Genomic DNA, 14,825 nt, shown 5'->3' with positions numbered 1-14,825 from the left:
AGCCGAAGTAGGGAGACAAGTTAGGAGGCTCTGACAGTATCTCAGACAAGAGATGATGGTTTGGACTAGGGTGGTAATAATGGAGAGGGAAGGAGTGAACCTTTTTGGGAAATATTGTGGCAGCAGAGCTGATAGGATTTGCATACCCTATTGGATGTGAAAGATGAAGCAAAGAAAAATCAAGGATGGCTATTAGGATTTTGATTGAATAGGGTAGATGAGGATTCCATTTCCTGGGATGGTGAAGACTGGAAGAGGAACATGATACAGGGTGATGCAATCTAGAGTTCTGTTCTAGACATGCCATGTTTGAGGCTTCTATTCCACATCCCAGTAGAAATATCAAGACAGATATTTGAATCTGGAGTTAGTTCAGGGTTCAAGATGTAAACTTAAGTTCAGTCACCTTCTAGAGATTATATAAAGCCATGGATGAGATTTCTTAGGATGAAAGTGTAGACATTGAAAGATAACAGACTATGCAACCCCCCCAAAAAATGCCCCTTTGGTATATTGATTATTTTGAGCTGTAGTCACTTGAAAAACAGCAAATACAAGCAGGGGCTTTCTCTGAACTCCTTTTATCTGCCTAAAGACAGATCCTCAAAAGGAGTTCAATTGTCATAAATCCCCTCCCTGGGAGTTTCGTCAACCAGGGAAGATTGACTCTTGTCATAGGAGAAGAGAATAAAAGTGGACACCGCAGCCAGACAGACTGTGTCACAAACTAACATACTTCCCATCTATTCGTCTAAAGATCCGTTCATCTTTGCTAAAAATCACTTACTCTCCCCAAGAGGTCTACCTCCCTCCTCCCCTTTCCCTATTAAGTCTGAATTCTAAGCCATTTTATAAGTTACTCATTTTTCCCTGGGAATCTACCCCATATACATAAAGTATACATGTTTTGTTTTGTATTTGGGGGAGGGAAGATTTGAAAAGATCCTTTATTATTTATTTATTTACTTGCTTTTAACTATTCCAACAGGTTTTATTGTATTTTTTCTTCCATTTTTTTGAAATATAATTGACATACGGCACTGTATAAGTTTAATTTGTACAGCTTAATGACGCCTTACATAGATCATGAAATTATTATCACAATAGGTTTAGTGAACATCCATCATCTCATATAGATACAATGTTAAAGAAATGGAAAAAAATATTTCTCCTTGTGATGAGAACTCTTAGGATTTGTTCTCTTAACAACTTTCATGTATAACATACAGCAGCGGGCGGGGGCTACTCTTCGTTGTAGCCCCCGCCCGCTGCTGTATGTTACACATGAAAGAGTATAGTGTACATTACATCCCTGGGACTTATTTATCTCATAACTGGAGATTTGTACCTTTTGACTGCTCTCATCTAATCCTCCCACACACACCCCACCCTCCAGTAACCAAAAATCTGATCTCTTTTCCTATGAGTTTGTTGTTTGTTTTTGAAATATAATTGACCTCCAACACTATGTTATTTGCTGTTACACAACATAGTGATTCAATATTTCTGTACATTTCAAAGTGATCACCATGATAAATCTAGCTATGATCTGTCACCATACAAAGATATTACATAGTTATTGACTATATTCCCCACACAGTACATATCATGTCTGTGAATCATGTATTTTGCAACTGGAAAATTGTGCCTCTTATCTCCCTCATGTATACATATTAATAAACTTCTGTTTGTTTTTCTCTTGTTAATCTGTCCTTTATTACAAGGGTCTCAGCTAAGAACTCAGAACAGTAGAGGGAAAATTATTTCTCTCCCCTGCCTCCAACAGCAAGTACTGGACAGTTCATTTTTATAATTTTTTTCATAAAAGCTAACTAAACAAAATGCCTTGTGTGGCACAAAATCATATCCTTATAAATTAAACACTTTCAAGGTTTTGCCATTTTCCCTTTACCTGTTTTGCTTTCCTATGTCTATTATCCTTTTATACTCTTTTACACCTTTATGTGTCAAATTTTATTTCCCTCCAAAATTTCCTCACTCTGCTTCCATAAACTACTTCTTTGGTATTTAAGTCCGTCTACTTCGTTGCCCTCCAGATGTTTCACCACCTGCCCTCCTCACCAGCCCCCAGCCCCCAGTCTCAATTAATAAGCTCAGAGTGGAGAAGGCTAGGCTTCTGGAATGTGGCAAAACCGATCCAAATTCTGGCTCTGCTACTTACCACCCAAGCGGCCTTGGACCCAAATGTTACCATCCAGGGTTCTTGGCCTTCCTTAATCAATAGAAATTGATCACAGGCCAGACAAGAAGTTTAGGCAAGGCTTTACTGGGGCTCCTGCTGCAGCAGGGGGGAGCGAGAACAAGTAACAGTCCCTTGCTAGCTTGCTTCCCTGAGGGGATGTGGCGAGCTAGTTCCTTATATGGGGTGAGGGTAGAGGTGTGTCCAGGGGTCGGGCTGGAGGGTTGGCTCAGGTGTCAGCCCACCCCTTTGTGGTGTTGAGTTGGGGGGGGGGGGCTGTGCGAAGGGCCTTCCTGAGACAGACCCCTCCCCCTCAGTTTCTCTGCTTTAGCTCCTCTCGGAAGTACCTAGGTAACAGTTATCTGATGCACATTTCCTGAGTTGTTTTACAGATGCTAAAATTCCCACCAAATGGAAGAAGTTAGCTACTTGATAACCATGAGCACCCAGACTTATTGGAGCCTGAGGATTGATAATGTTAAACCTGTGACCCTGCCCTGTTACCTCACCCTGTCAACCAGTCAGAGAATTGCATGAGCTGATCACAACCCTGTGACTCCCTCCCTCACCTTGTCTTTAAAAATGCCTCCCTGAAACCCACTGGGGAGTTTGCATTTTTAGAGCATTAGCTGCCCCAGACTCCTTGTCTGGCGCCTTGCAATACACAGTGCACTTTCCTTCATCACAACCCAGTAGGTTGACTTTATGTGCAGGCAAGCAGACCCAAGTTTGGTTCGGTAGCAAAATCCAAACTTTGAGTATCATTGTCATCATTCCTGCTGATTTCACGTGTGTGTTTCAAACTACCCTTGCAACTTTCTAAATTTATGTCAAGAATTCTCACTAGCCTCTACATTCACATCCTCAATATAATTGTATATTCTTTCCCGACAAATTTACAGCTTTGTACTTTGTTTTGTTGACTCTTGGCCTCCATTTCTCTGATAAACACCTTAAGTTAAATAGTCTCTCCTTTTATTTCACAGGGATGCTGTGGGTGTTAGCTGTAAATGGGCTTGGTTTCTTTCTCACAGTTTTTTTTTTTTTTTTTTGCGGTACTTTGGTCTCTCACTGATGTGGCCTCTCCCGTTGCAGAGCACAGGCTCCGGACGCGCAGGCTCAGCGGCCATGGCTCACGGGCCCAGCCGCTCTGCGGCACGTGGGATCTTCCCGGACCGGGGCACGAACCCGTGTCCCCTGCATCGGCAGGCGGACTCTGAACCACTGCGCCACCAGGGAAGCCCTCTCACAGTCTATTTTACATCCTTACCTATCAGGGACAGTCTGTCACTGTCTAGACCTCTGAGCGTTTTAAAAGCCTATAAAGGTGTTTGAGACCTAAAAGAAAGAAGTCTTGGCTCCAAATTCAAAAAAGATAACTAAAAAATCAAAACTGATAGCAAAACTATAAGACTCCTTTCAATTTTTTACAGAAAAAAATTTTTACAGAAAAATGATACATATCAAATATATTAAGTGTGGTCGCATCTAATACATTTGATATGATGTGTCTTTGGGCGACCAGTTTCTGCAATCATGAAGCATTAATAAGACTTTTCTCCCCTGATCTTCTTATCCTTTTCCATCTAATCCTATTTCATCAGGCATTTGTTCCTCCTTCAAATAATTTTGCCAAGTTTTAAGCATTTGACAAATTCATTTCTCCTAATCTCATACATAAGGTGAAAAGGAATATCTACCACTCTACATTTCAGAACTTCTTTCTTTCAAATATATCCTGCTGATTCACTGTTAAATATAAAGAAATATATCTAAATAAATGTAGTTTAAATTTTTGTTCCTGTGGTAGATTCCAAATATTTGTCTTAGGGACAATTTTCTAATCCCATCTAGCCACATAATTATTTCTTGAATACAACTGAAATTTCTTTCCATTACTATTCTTTTCTAATAAAGTGAAGTTGTCATATACTTCGCTTTTTCAATTCATTTCAATTAAATAAACGTTCAATTAAAGTTAGAGAAGATATACCTACTATACACACAAAAGTAGCACAAAAGAAGGAGCAATTGATTCTGCCGTTTAGAGAAGGGCATCAAGGAATAACAATAACTATCTAGGTGCCAGGAACTTTATAATACCATTTTCTGCTTTAATTAAACCAAACTTCCTTGTGCTAGAATCTGCGAAGTTCACGCAACAGTAGTAAGTTAATTTTCACTTGCTGGTGCTCCTGTGAATATATCTAGAAGTTGCTAGGCATGTCTTGAATATTGTCCAATAAGTCTGTTTGTCCCGGGAACTGCTGTGGGCCCACTGAGCATGAGGGTCTCCAGTGGATTCTGCCACCTGGTGAGTGCAGTTTGCTCACACATTGAAGTCCCCCACGGGGTGCTACCACAGCTCCAGCAATCCCGACAGCCACCATGGAGGACTCTCAAAGTGCCAGAGCAGGCTGCCAGTTTTTGATCAAGTGAAGTAGGACATCCCTCTTCTTTGTGTGATAGAGCCTGTTAGAGTGGCTCTAGGCAATTATGTGTATGACTTACTATTCTACTGACTTCTTTATCAGGTGGTTCTTCCAGGTTTTTATTCCAGGTCTTTTTCTCTTTTGAACTAAGGTCTGCATGTATGGACTGGATTGGAGACAGGCTGGAATAATATGGCAGCTGTTGTTTGGCTGTTTCCCTGGGAATGAATCACCTATGGTGTGACTCTTCAACCCCAGGTGAGTGAATGTTGTTTGGGCAAATCCCATCAATCATCTGGCACACCTACCCACATCCAAACTCCAGCAAGGGTCACAGCTCAGGCTTACTGGCTAGAATAGAAATTAAATTTATCTTACAAATAAGAAAACTAAAGATCAGCAAATGTAGGTAATCTGCTGGAGTTCATATGCTTAACAAACAGCTGAAACATGATTCAAATCCAGCTTCAAGTTTTGTGGGTCTTGGTTTTTTGTATAAGAATATCGAACTGCCTCCTGAAACTCAAAGATGCTCTTCTTTACCTCAAGATATACAATTCTGTTCTTTAAATGCTTGCCTTACCTTTCCAACTTTGTAAAGAAGCATCAATAAACAAAATTGATCATTATTCTGTTCGTAAGGAGTTTACACTTCAGGGGACTGATCACTTTTTTTCCTTCTTTCTCAAGCTATTATTTTAACCCATATAACTAGGAGGAAGTAATCCTTCAGCAGCCTTGGCATGGTGGGGAAGAGTAATGTCCAGCTTCTCTACAGGAGAATACAGAGTTCCTTTTTCAGGATTGACGTATCAACCCAACCAACCACTCTTGGCAGCCTACGGCCTGTTTCCTTCCGTGTGTCGGAGGTAAGAGAAGACAAACAAAGCTGTTTCCAGAGCATGGAGAACTTTATTGCAGCTAAGATGCATTACTACTGTCTCCAGCACATATTTCCCTAAGTACATAAAACTAGCCACCTGGACAGAGGAGGTAATCCAAGAGTCACTAGGAAATTGAACAGAATTCCAGCTGCCCCTGCAAGTGTATAACAATGACCTACTCCAGCCTTTCCTGAGCATATGAGAAGACTGTACAAAATGGGCTGGGGAAGGAGGGAGAGGAAGACATTGCTCAGGGTTGAAATAGAGTTTCTTTTGTTGTTTGTTTGTTTGTTTTATGGGAGTATAATTGCTTTACAATGTTGTGTTAGTTTCTGCTGTACAACAAAGTGAATCAGCTATATGTATACATATATCCCCTCCCTCTTGAGCCTCCCTCCCACCCCACCCCCATCCCACTCCTCTAGGTCATCACAGAGCACCGAGCTGAGAATGGGAGAGGGGAAGACAAGAGGAAATAGGCATAACAAGGAAAAGAAACAAGCCTGTCGGCCTGAAGCGCCCAGGCACTGGTGCTAGAATTTAGATATGCAGCCCTAGTGTACAATAGTGATTTGGGTGTCAGTCGGGTCACCCGACCTTGTGATCTAGATAACATGACTTTGACGCTCATCTCATCCTTGTAGAAAGTTCAAAAACACTTCCCAATATTCCTTCAAACCCTGAAGTCTTAAACTACCATGATCATCTCTGACTTTAGACTCCTGCTTCTGAGAGTCACCTAGCCATCCTACTCCTGTTCTTACCCCATGAATCTAGACGCAAATATGAGCACCTTTCCATAATTCCCAAAAGTTAGGCAAGTCGTATCTGGCACAGACTTGACTGAAGGTTTGGGAACCATTACCCAGTTTTATCAGTTTTAAATTCCCACTAGAATACAACTATCATGAAGGCAGAAATGTGTTCATTTGTGTAACCCCAATGCTGAGAATGATTAGAGGGTGCTCCATAAATATCTGTTGTATGGATGAAGTAAGGCATCTTTTCCTCAAGGAAAAGACGAGCAACCTCTTATTTATTTTATACATCCTTGTTCTTAAATGTCTTCAGCCCGCATCCCACTAGGCCTTTCCCACAGGCCATTTATTTCTATGTAGCTCCCATCTCTTTCCCTTTATCTCTTTCCATCTCTCCTCCTCATTCCCTTGTTCCTGGATTAGCTCTGGGAACTTCACATTTTCCTCATTTTATCACGTAAAGCAATTTATATTTCTCTGTGCCTAACTCAGAAGGTTTGCGTAACCAAATCCATTTTAGTGCTCAGCAAAACCGTATAGCCTTTTAGTTACCTGAACCCATCTGGCATTGTATTATCCTATGTAAATAGGACCAGTAAGGATTTCCTTCACAGGAAATAAACAGTTAAACTAGGAATCATTAAAAATTATATATTTATACCTTAAAAGTTTTATTTTATCTCAAAACATATTCATGTTTGTTTATTCACCCATTGGTTGCTGTCAGGCCAAGTAATATTCTTTAAGCATGAGTAGCCAGGTTGGAGCTCTATATCAGCTTTCTTTCTTTCTTTTTTTATTGAAGTATAGTTGATTTACAATATTTCAGGTATACAGCAAAGTGATTCAGTTGTGACACAAAGTGATTCAGTTGTGTCTTTTTCAGATTCTTTTCCATTATAGGTTATTACAAGATATTGAATATAGTTCCCTGTGCTATACAGTAGATCCTTGTTGTTTATCTGTTTTATATATAGTAGTGTGTATCTGTTAATCCCAAATTCCCAATTTGTCCCTCCCCCCTGTATCAGCTTTCTTAAGTAAACCACACCCCTAGTGCATCTTGTACTACTTCTGGTGTTTGATGTTTTAAGGTAATTGACAAGTTCTCTAAGGACAGAATTTCTTTTAGGTTTCTTTGTTATTCCCTGGTGTTTTATAGCAGTCTCGCTACAGCAGTTTTCTTAGTAATTTGCTTTGTTTAAGATTTCCAACAGTTTTTGTATGTATTTTATCAGATTACATAACATTTAATTAAGGACATAATTTAATAAATATGTTTGGCAAGTTTGGGCGCAAGCACAAGGGACCCTCGGTAAGCAGATGACTTAATTGGAAGGAGCAGAAGTATTCACGTCCACTGGCTGCAGGCATTCAGGGTGTATTTCAGCTAATCTGGTGCGTCTATTAAATCATCCGTTCAGAAATACTCTAATGTACAGCATGATGGCTCCAGCTAACACTGCTATATGATATAGAGGAAAGCTGTTAGAATAGACTCCATGAGTTCTTCTCAGAAGGAAAATTTTTTTCCCTTTATTCTTTCCTCCTTTCTTTTCTTCTTATTGTATTTATATGGCAAGATGGTTATTAGCTGAACCTATTGTGGTGATCATTTCACAATATATGTAAAGCAAACCATCATGCTGTATGCCTTAAACTTATACAATGATGTGTGTCACTTATTTCTCAATAACACTGGAAAAAGAGAAGTACTTTACTGTAGCCATTTTTCCTCAATAAATCCCGATCAGAATCTCTACTTTTGTGCTTATTTAAAAAAATACTTTCACGTTTTATTTCTATCAGTTACATTAGTTCGTAAACTCACTTTTGCATCTGCACTGAGATAGGGAGAGAGGAAGCCTAGGACTGCTATAGACTGTAGAGATGCCGAGTACTCTGATAGGCCTGAAGGTGAGCAGGGGATCTTAATGAGAAGCATACAAAAGAGACCCAAAGTCTTGCCACAAACGAAAGAGTGGCACATGCAGGTGACCTGCTCAGCTGCCCCTTCCCATGAGGAGTAATTTCCCTTTTTTTCTCATATCTTTAGGGCTTTTGTGTTCTACTGAAGAGTATATCTCATAAATCTGCCAACTCGGTGTTCCATTATTTGTTTTTGACCCTTGAAACTTTCCCAGCAGAACCTGCCTCTCTTTAATCATGATCTACATGCTGGTAGTTTTACAACATAAAGAAGACACATAATGTTTGCCTTAAAGGATCCAGAAAGGACTGTCATCTTGTTCGTTCCCTTCTGAAAAATCTTCCCTGGTTCCATGCTATAACCAAAGGGTTCCCAGAACTGCATCTGCCTTCTGTCTTCACATCTGAATTAAAAGCACCTGACAGTTACAACTTCGTCCATCCCTTGACGTCGCTTTCTTTCATATTTGCAATTTGCAGGCCAAATCAAAAAACAAAAACAGTCTACTCTTTCTCCTACCACAGGAAGTGGGAATAGCAACATATTAACAGACAACCACGTTTGAGTCCACAGTGGCCACCAAATGTGCAACATATAAAATCGTTACCTGTAGCAAAGGTTAATCACCCATGTGATGGCCGTGTGCCTCTGCAGCCAGCTGTTCCATTCTTCCTAACGTCCACTAAAAGCATCTAGGGGCACCCACTCCTGACCACTCTCAGTCACTCATCACCACGCACCCCCCCATAAAATAACCCCAGTGCTTTCCTTCTGAATCAAAGCTGAATCCTATGAAGTCTGAGCATCTACCGTCCTCCCTCCAGGAGACACTAGAATTGAACCCACCTTATTCCACATCACTCATCCCCCCAAACATGGGTACTTGGTGTCATATCTTCTCTAGCCTTTTTTCATCCCCGTATTGCTATGCCATGCTCAACACATGCCTCAGTATCCTGTATCTCTTTGTAGACTGTTCCGTACACCTCATGGCTAGGTTGGGAGGAGCAGGGGTCATGTGTTAGGGATGGGGCACACAGAGTACAAAGGCTCTAGTAACATTTTATACCGTAGGCTGTAATGTATGTACATGAGTGTTCATTTTATTATTCCTTTAATTTGTATATATTCATGGTAGATATTCCTTTACATGTATGATCTACTTCATAATTTAAAAAATTAAAAAAAAATATCTCTGTTCTCTTGAGGCGTGTACCATCTAGCCAGGATACTCTCTATCCCATTTCATCAACCACTGTCAGTTACTGAAGTCCTGGATATTCTCCCTGGTTTATTCCTCCCCAACAAGGGCCTGCTATCAGTCTGGTTGATTTTCATACCCAGGAGGTGACCTGTCCAACAGACTGGACTCTGAGTTCCTGAAACTCCTCTGTTCAAAAACATTGTCCTTCCCCCCCTCAGCCACCTTGAACTTTTCAAATCAGTAATTCAGAAAACCCACCCTCTAATGCAAACACTATCCTTCCAGCTGTTTGTTTCAGCTGTCCCCTTTCCACCTGTACTACTTCTGCCTGCCTACTGTACCGTCATCCCTTCAAGCCTCTTCTTTTTTTTTTTTTTTTTTTTTTTTTTTTTGGCCATGCCGTGCGACATGCAGGGTCTTAGTTCTCCCACCAGGGATTGAACTCACAGCCTGGGCAGTGAAAGCATGAAGTCCTAACTACTGGACGACCAGGGAATTCCCTCAAGCTTCTTCTTTATGCCTTTCCCTCACTCCCCTCCTGCATGCACTTCATTGTTATTCAATTTAGATTTTATAGTCCATCTCTCCACTCTTTTGACTTTGTTCAATTTTTTTTTTATCCATTTGTTCTTTCATTGCACCTACCTGGAAAAACCATACCTGAATAAGCCCAACCATTCACTTTCCCGTACTGCTCTTGGGCAGCTAAACATTGCTAGAGAAAATCATAAAGCTGGGCTGAGTAGGGCCAGTTTTCAGTCACTCATCTCCTAATCTCACCACTGACAAACAACCTTAGGACACATCTCTTATCAGTCCCTTCTCTCACTCATCACGGTAACTCTTCAAGTCCCTCCCTTCTCAAGCCTCTGACTAGCCCAGCTCTCCTTTCATTCTCAGCCAATGACTCACCTCCTTCAGAAAATAAATTTAAACAATCATACATAAATGATCTCATCTTCCAGCCCACAAGTCTAGAAATATACATGTATATATGAAACCGAGCAGACCCCTGCAGGGCCTTCATGATTGCAGACCCTTCCATGTTCCCCCACTCCCACCTTTAGAAAAAAAAAAACAACCTTATTTTCCCTGGCCTGTTTCAGAAAACAGATTCAAGCAATTAATCATTTAAGGAGGGGCAAAAGTGGGAACTAAGAAAAGGCAGTCAAGCAAGGAAGGTGATAACAACTTAAGCAATAAGTAAAATTGAAGGATTGGGTCATAAAGTCCTAGTTCTCCTTGAGAAAAACAGGTAACAGTGTCTGACACACATGCTTAAGTTATTTCTTACGGAAACCAGACCCCCGACCAGGTGGAAACTGCTGACCCTGAACACATAGACCATAGACTGGTTGGAGCTGGAAAATTGATGATCAAGATTACTGAAACACCACCCTGTCACCTTACCGTCTACCAATCCGAAAAGTGTCCATGAGCTGATCACACACCCTGCGACCCTCACCCCAACACTGCCTTTAAATACATTTCTCTGAAAACCATCGGGGAGTTTGGGTCTTTGAGTATTAGCTGCCCATCCTCCTTGTTGGGTGCCCTGCAGTAAACACTGAGCTTTCCTTCACCACAACCCAGTAGGTTGGCTTTGCTGCGTATCTAGGTGGGTGGATCCAAGTTCTGTTCAGGAACATACACAATCATCCTACAACACGTTCTTCCTTTTATAAGGAAGAGTTGTTCTTTCTGCCATGTTTGGAATCCCATTGCCTCTCATTTTCTTGGAGCCATCGTCATTTACGCCTCCTCTCTCATATTTGCCACCTCTCCCTCTCCACCAGCTCCTTATCAACATTTAAATAACTCAACTAACTTTCACCCTTAAAAATCCTCTCATAACCCTATCCCCACTTCTGGTTATCACTCTGTTTCTCTCCTCTGCTTCTGGTAAAAGAAGCATAATTTCTGGTTGTTTTCAGTCACTGAGTGGATTTCTAGAACCAGCCTATTTTTCAGGTTTTGGTCTACTATAAAATGAGGAGAATCACGGTACTGTCCCATTCAATTTTACTAATCCCTTCTATTAATGTCTGGTTCGTTGAGTACCCAGAATGCATTTCTTCTTTCACCTGGGATGAACAGTAGAACCGGCAAGGCTAAGTCAAGGGAGTGTTACACCAGGCAATTCCTGTCCTGTCCCACGAGGTCTGGAGGCAGCCTTTCCGTGATCACTCACAAGATCTCTTTCACGTCAGGAAACGTCCATTCTCCTTGTAGGCCCTGCAGTGGGGGATGCAACTCCCAGTGTAGAGGTGTGATCAGCTGGGACGTGGTAAATCACTAGAGGGCCATTCAAGTTAACCTGAAGAGTGGCAACAGCCCAGCTTTTATTAAAATTTTTTTGTAGCACAACGCCGTAAATCAACTATACTCCAATAAAATTAAAAAAAAAATTTTGGCGGCCGACCACCATGATTGATTGAATTTATCATTTCATATATTGTATTTGGTCAGTTTTAAACTGTAAATAGAGTTACTTCCAGGGAAAATTTGTAGGGCTACTTTCTCTCGCTGTCTTCTTTTGCTATTTGATGGTTTTCTTGTAATGATTTGCTTTCAAGTTTTTTCTCATCTTTTTTGTATCTACTATAGTTTTTCTTTGTGGTTAGCTCAAGGCATGCATAAAATATCTTGTAGTTGTAGCCATCTATTTTAGGTTGATAACACCTTAACTTCAATTGCATACAAGAACTCTGTACTTTTACTCTCCTGTCCCCACACTTTCTATATTGTGTGCCCAATAACAAATTTTTATCATTTAACTTTTATATTAAGCTTAAACATAACTTAGGTACCACCATTACAATATTACTTTACTCTGCATTTTTTAATATATTTACCTTTGCCATGAGATTTATGCTCTCATATGCTTTTGCATTGCTGTTTAGTATGTTTTCATTTCAATTTGAAGAACTCCTTAAGCATTTCTGTAAGGCAGGTCTAGTGGTGATGAGCTATCTTGGTTTTTGCTTATCTGGGAAAGACTCTATCTGTCCTCCATTTTTAGAGGATAATTTTGCCGGTATAATATTTTTGGTTGGCAGGGTTTTTTCTTTCAGGTACTTTGAACGTATCATTGCACCGTTTCCTTGCCTACAAGATTTGGGCTGAGAAATCCACTGATAGTCTTATAGGGGTTCCGTTTCATGTGATGAGTCACTTTTCTCTTGCTGCTTTCAAAATCCTAGAGCTTAGTCAACAGCTTTCCCATCCACCCAGCTGAGTGTATAACGGGTCACTCTTGACTCCTCCCTCTCTCTAATGCCCCAAGTCCAATGAAATATCTTCTTATCATTTTACCTTTTAGATGTCTCTTGAACCCACTTCCACTGCCACGGCCCTCATCTGGCCCCCTTCACTTCTCACCTAAACCACAGAAGCAGCCTCTTAATTTGCTCCATGACCCCACTCCTGCCTCTCTCTAGGTCATTTCTTCCATGGCAGTCTAAGTGCTCTTTACAAAATTTATCTGATCATGTCCCTTTCTTGACTCTTAGGGTAAAGTTCCAAATTCGTAATGGCTCACAGGAAACCCCCTGGCCTACACTTGCCTACTCCTCTGGCATCCTTTACTGCACTGGACTAGCTTTCTTCACTTCAGCCATACCATATCTCTTTCAGTTCCTCAAATATCCATGCCCCCTCCTCTGCACAAGGGCCTCTGGGCCTCTGCACAAGCTCTGTCCCAGCCTCACATGCTCTCCCTCACTTTCCATTCAGCTAACTCCTGTTCATCCTCCAAGGCTCAGCTCAAAGGATACTTTCTCAGGGACGCGTCCTTGACTTTCCAGAATAGGTTAGGTTAATCTGCCATGTGCTCCCACAGCACTCTGCACTGTTTTTCATTGTTGAGTTTAGTTATTCATAATTATTTATTTAATGTTTGTCTTCCCCACCAGTAGACATGTGTTCCATGAAGACATTAATGTATCCATATCATTCATGGCTGTATGCCCAGTGCCCTTCCAATGCCCCGTCAAGTCCCAATAATAGTTGCTGACTGGGTGAGTGAAACACAGATCTTCCTAGTTAAGGATTTAGTTTCAATGTGAAGGATTCAGTTTCAATGTGCAACTATAACCTAAAAGCTAATAATCTATCATATTTGTGCTTGCCTTAAACACTTTGACCTTTATTTTCCATCTTACAAAGCGTTTTTGGTATATACAATACTGCCCTCTTCCTCTTTTCCCTCTTCTCAGTGATGTGTCACCAGTGATTTTTTTTTTTATTGGGTGAGGCGCAGGTAATATCCTTGTTTATAACTCTGACCTTTCTGTGAGCAAACACGCAAAGTGAACTTTGGTTTATCTCCTACTGTAATGTAGCTGCTAATTGCCGACAGGGAGGCTGTATTCTGTGGTCCACGTGACCGGTGGGGTGACCAGAAAGGAGCGTGGGGAAGAGTAGACCACGGGACTCAGTGACAGGCTGTTCAGTTGGAGTTCCTGCTTCCCTGAAAGGCCCAGAGTAAAGCAAGGAGTATGGTGCTGAGGTGAGGGAGGTCATGAAGACGCCACTGTTGGCCTTGGCTTTGTGGTCACTGCTCCTCCGACCAGGGCTTTTGTTCTGGGACTCCCAAGTGAGTCAGAACTGTCACAATGGCAACTACGAGATCAGCGTGCTGTTGACGAACAACTCGGCCTTCCCAGCGTCCCAGGTTAACTTGAGAGATGTGGTGGACGCGGGAATGGAAATAGTGAGACAGCGTCTGCTTGAAGCTGGTAAGAAGATGGTAACAGAATTCTCCTCCCTGTTACCACCTCTGGGGTCAGAGGGTTGCTAAGCCAAGACCTGTGTTCTTTGCCTGATCACCCAACCTTCTCTAAGGGCCTGGCCCACAGGCCTTTTCTATTTCGAGGCAATAGATCCTCAAAGAGAAGGATTTGAGCCCTACCTCAATGAGTTCACTCATGATCTACTCTGCTTTGGGGATGGCCCCGACCCAGGTGTTCACAGCAGTGAAATGTCCCAGCTAAAGCTGGATTTAACTTAACTGGACTTAAGTAGATAAAACTACTCAGCATCAGGAAGGCATTATGTTTCCTTCTGTAGCTTCTCAGAGGCAAGATTTGGTCTGTGTCTGAGATTTCACAGGGTTACCAGTCAAGAAGATGAATTAAGTAAAGATCCAGGTGCTAAATCTTTCACTGGGATTTTTAATCCATCTACTCACTCTTTACATCTCTGGTGGCTGTTATTATAAGATACAGTCAATATGATAAATTTGCAATCAAATTCAGTGTTGAAGTTCTTTATTGTATCTCTTTTTTGGGGGATATAAGAAAATTATTTTATTTTACTTTTTAAAATGTTTTATTGAAGTATAGTTGATTTACAATGTTGTGTTAATTTCTGGTGTACAGCAAAGTCATTCAGGTGTGTGTGTGTGTGTGTGTGTG

At 41.2% G+C, this 14,825-nt stretch overlaps 1 protein-coding gene across 1 annotated transcript in view; it reads left to right on the top strand.

The window, feature by feature from the left end:
- Positions 1 to 14,825, top strand: part of GUCY2C (guanylate cyclase 2C) — a 105,022-nt gene that overhangs the window by 22,478 nt on the left and 67,719 nt on the right. Inside the window, exons 2-3 of the mRNA XM_024733367.1 lie at positions 4,784 to 4,890; positions 5,323 to 5,501. The gene's annotated coding sequence lies outside the window, so the exon portion shown is untranslated. The remainder of the gene's footprint in view (positions 1 to 4,783; positions 4,891 to 5,322; positions 5,502 to 14,825) is intronic.

Source organism: Neophocaena asiaeorientalis, unplaced genomic scaffold, assembly GCF_003031525.2.
Source record: "Neophocaena asiaeorientalis asiaeorientalis breed wild unplaced genomic scaffold, Neophocaena_asiaeorientalis_V1.1 scaffold150, whole genome shotgun sequence".
In the NCBI taxonomy this organism is placed as follows: Eukaryota; Metazoa; Chordata; class Mammalia; order Artiodactyla; family Phocoenidae; genus Neophocaena; species Neophocaena asiaeorientalis.
Note: the sequence above shows the minus strand (reverse complement) of the source record. Positions and strands in the feature narration are given on the sequence as shown.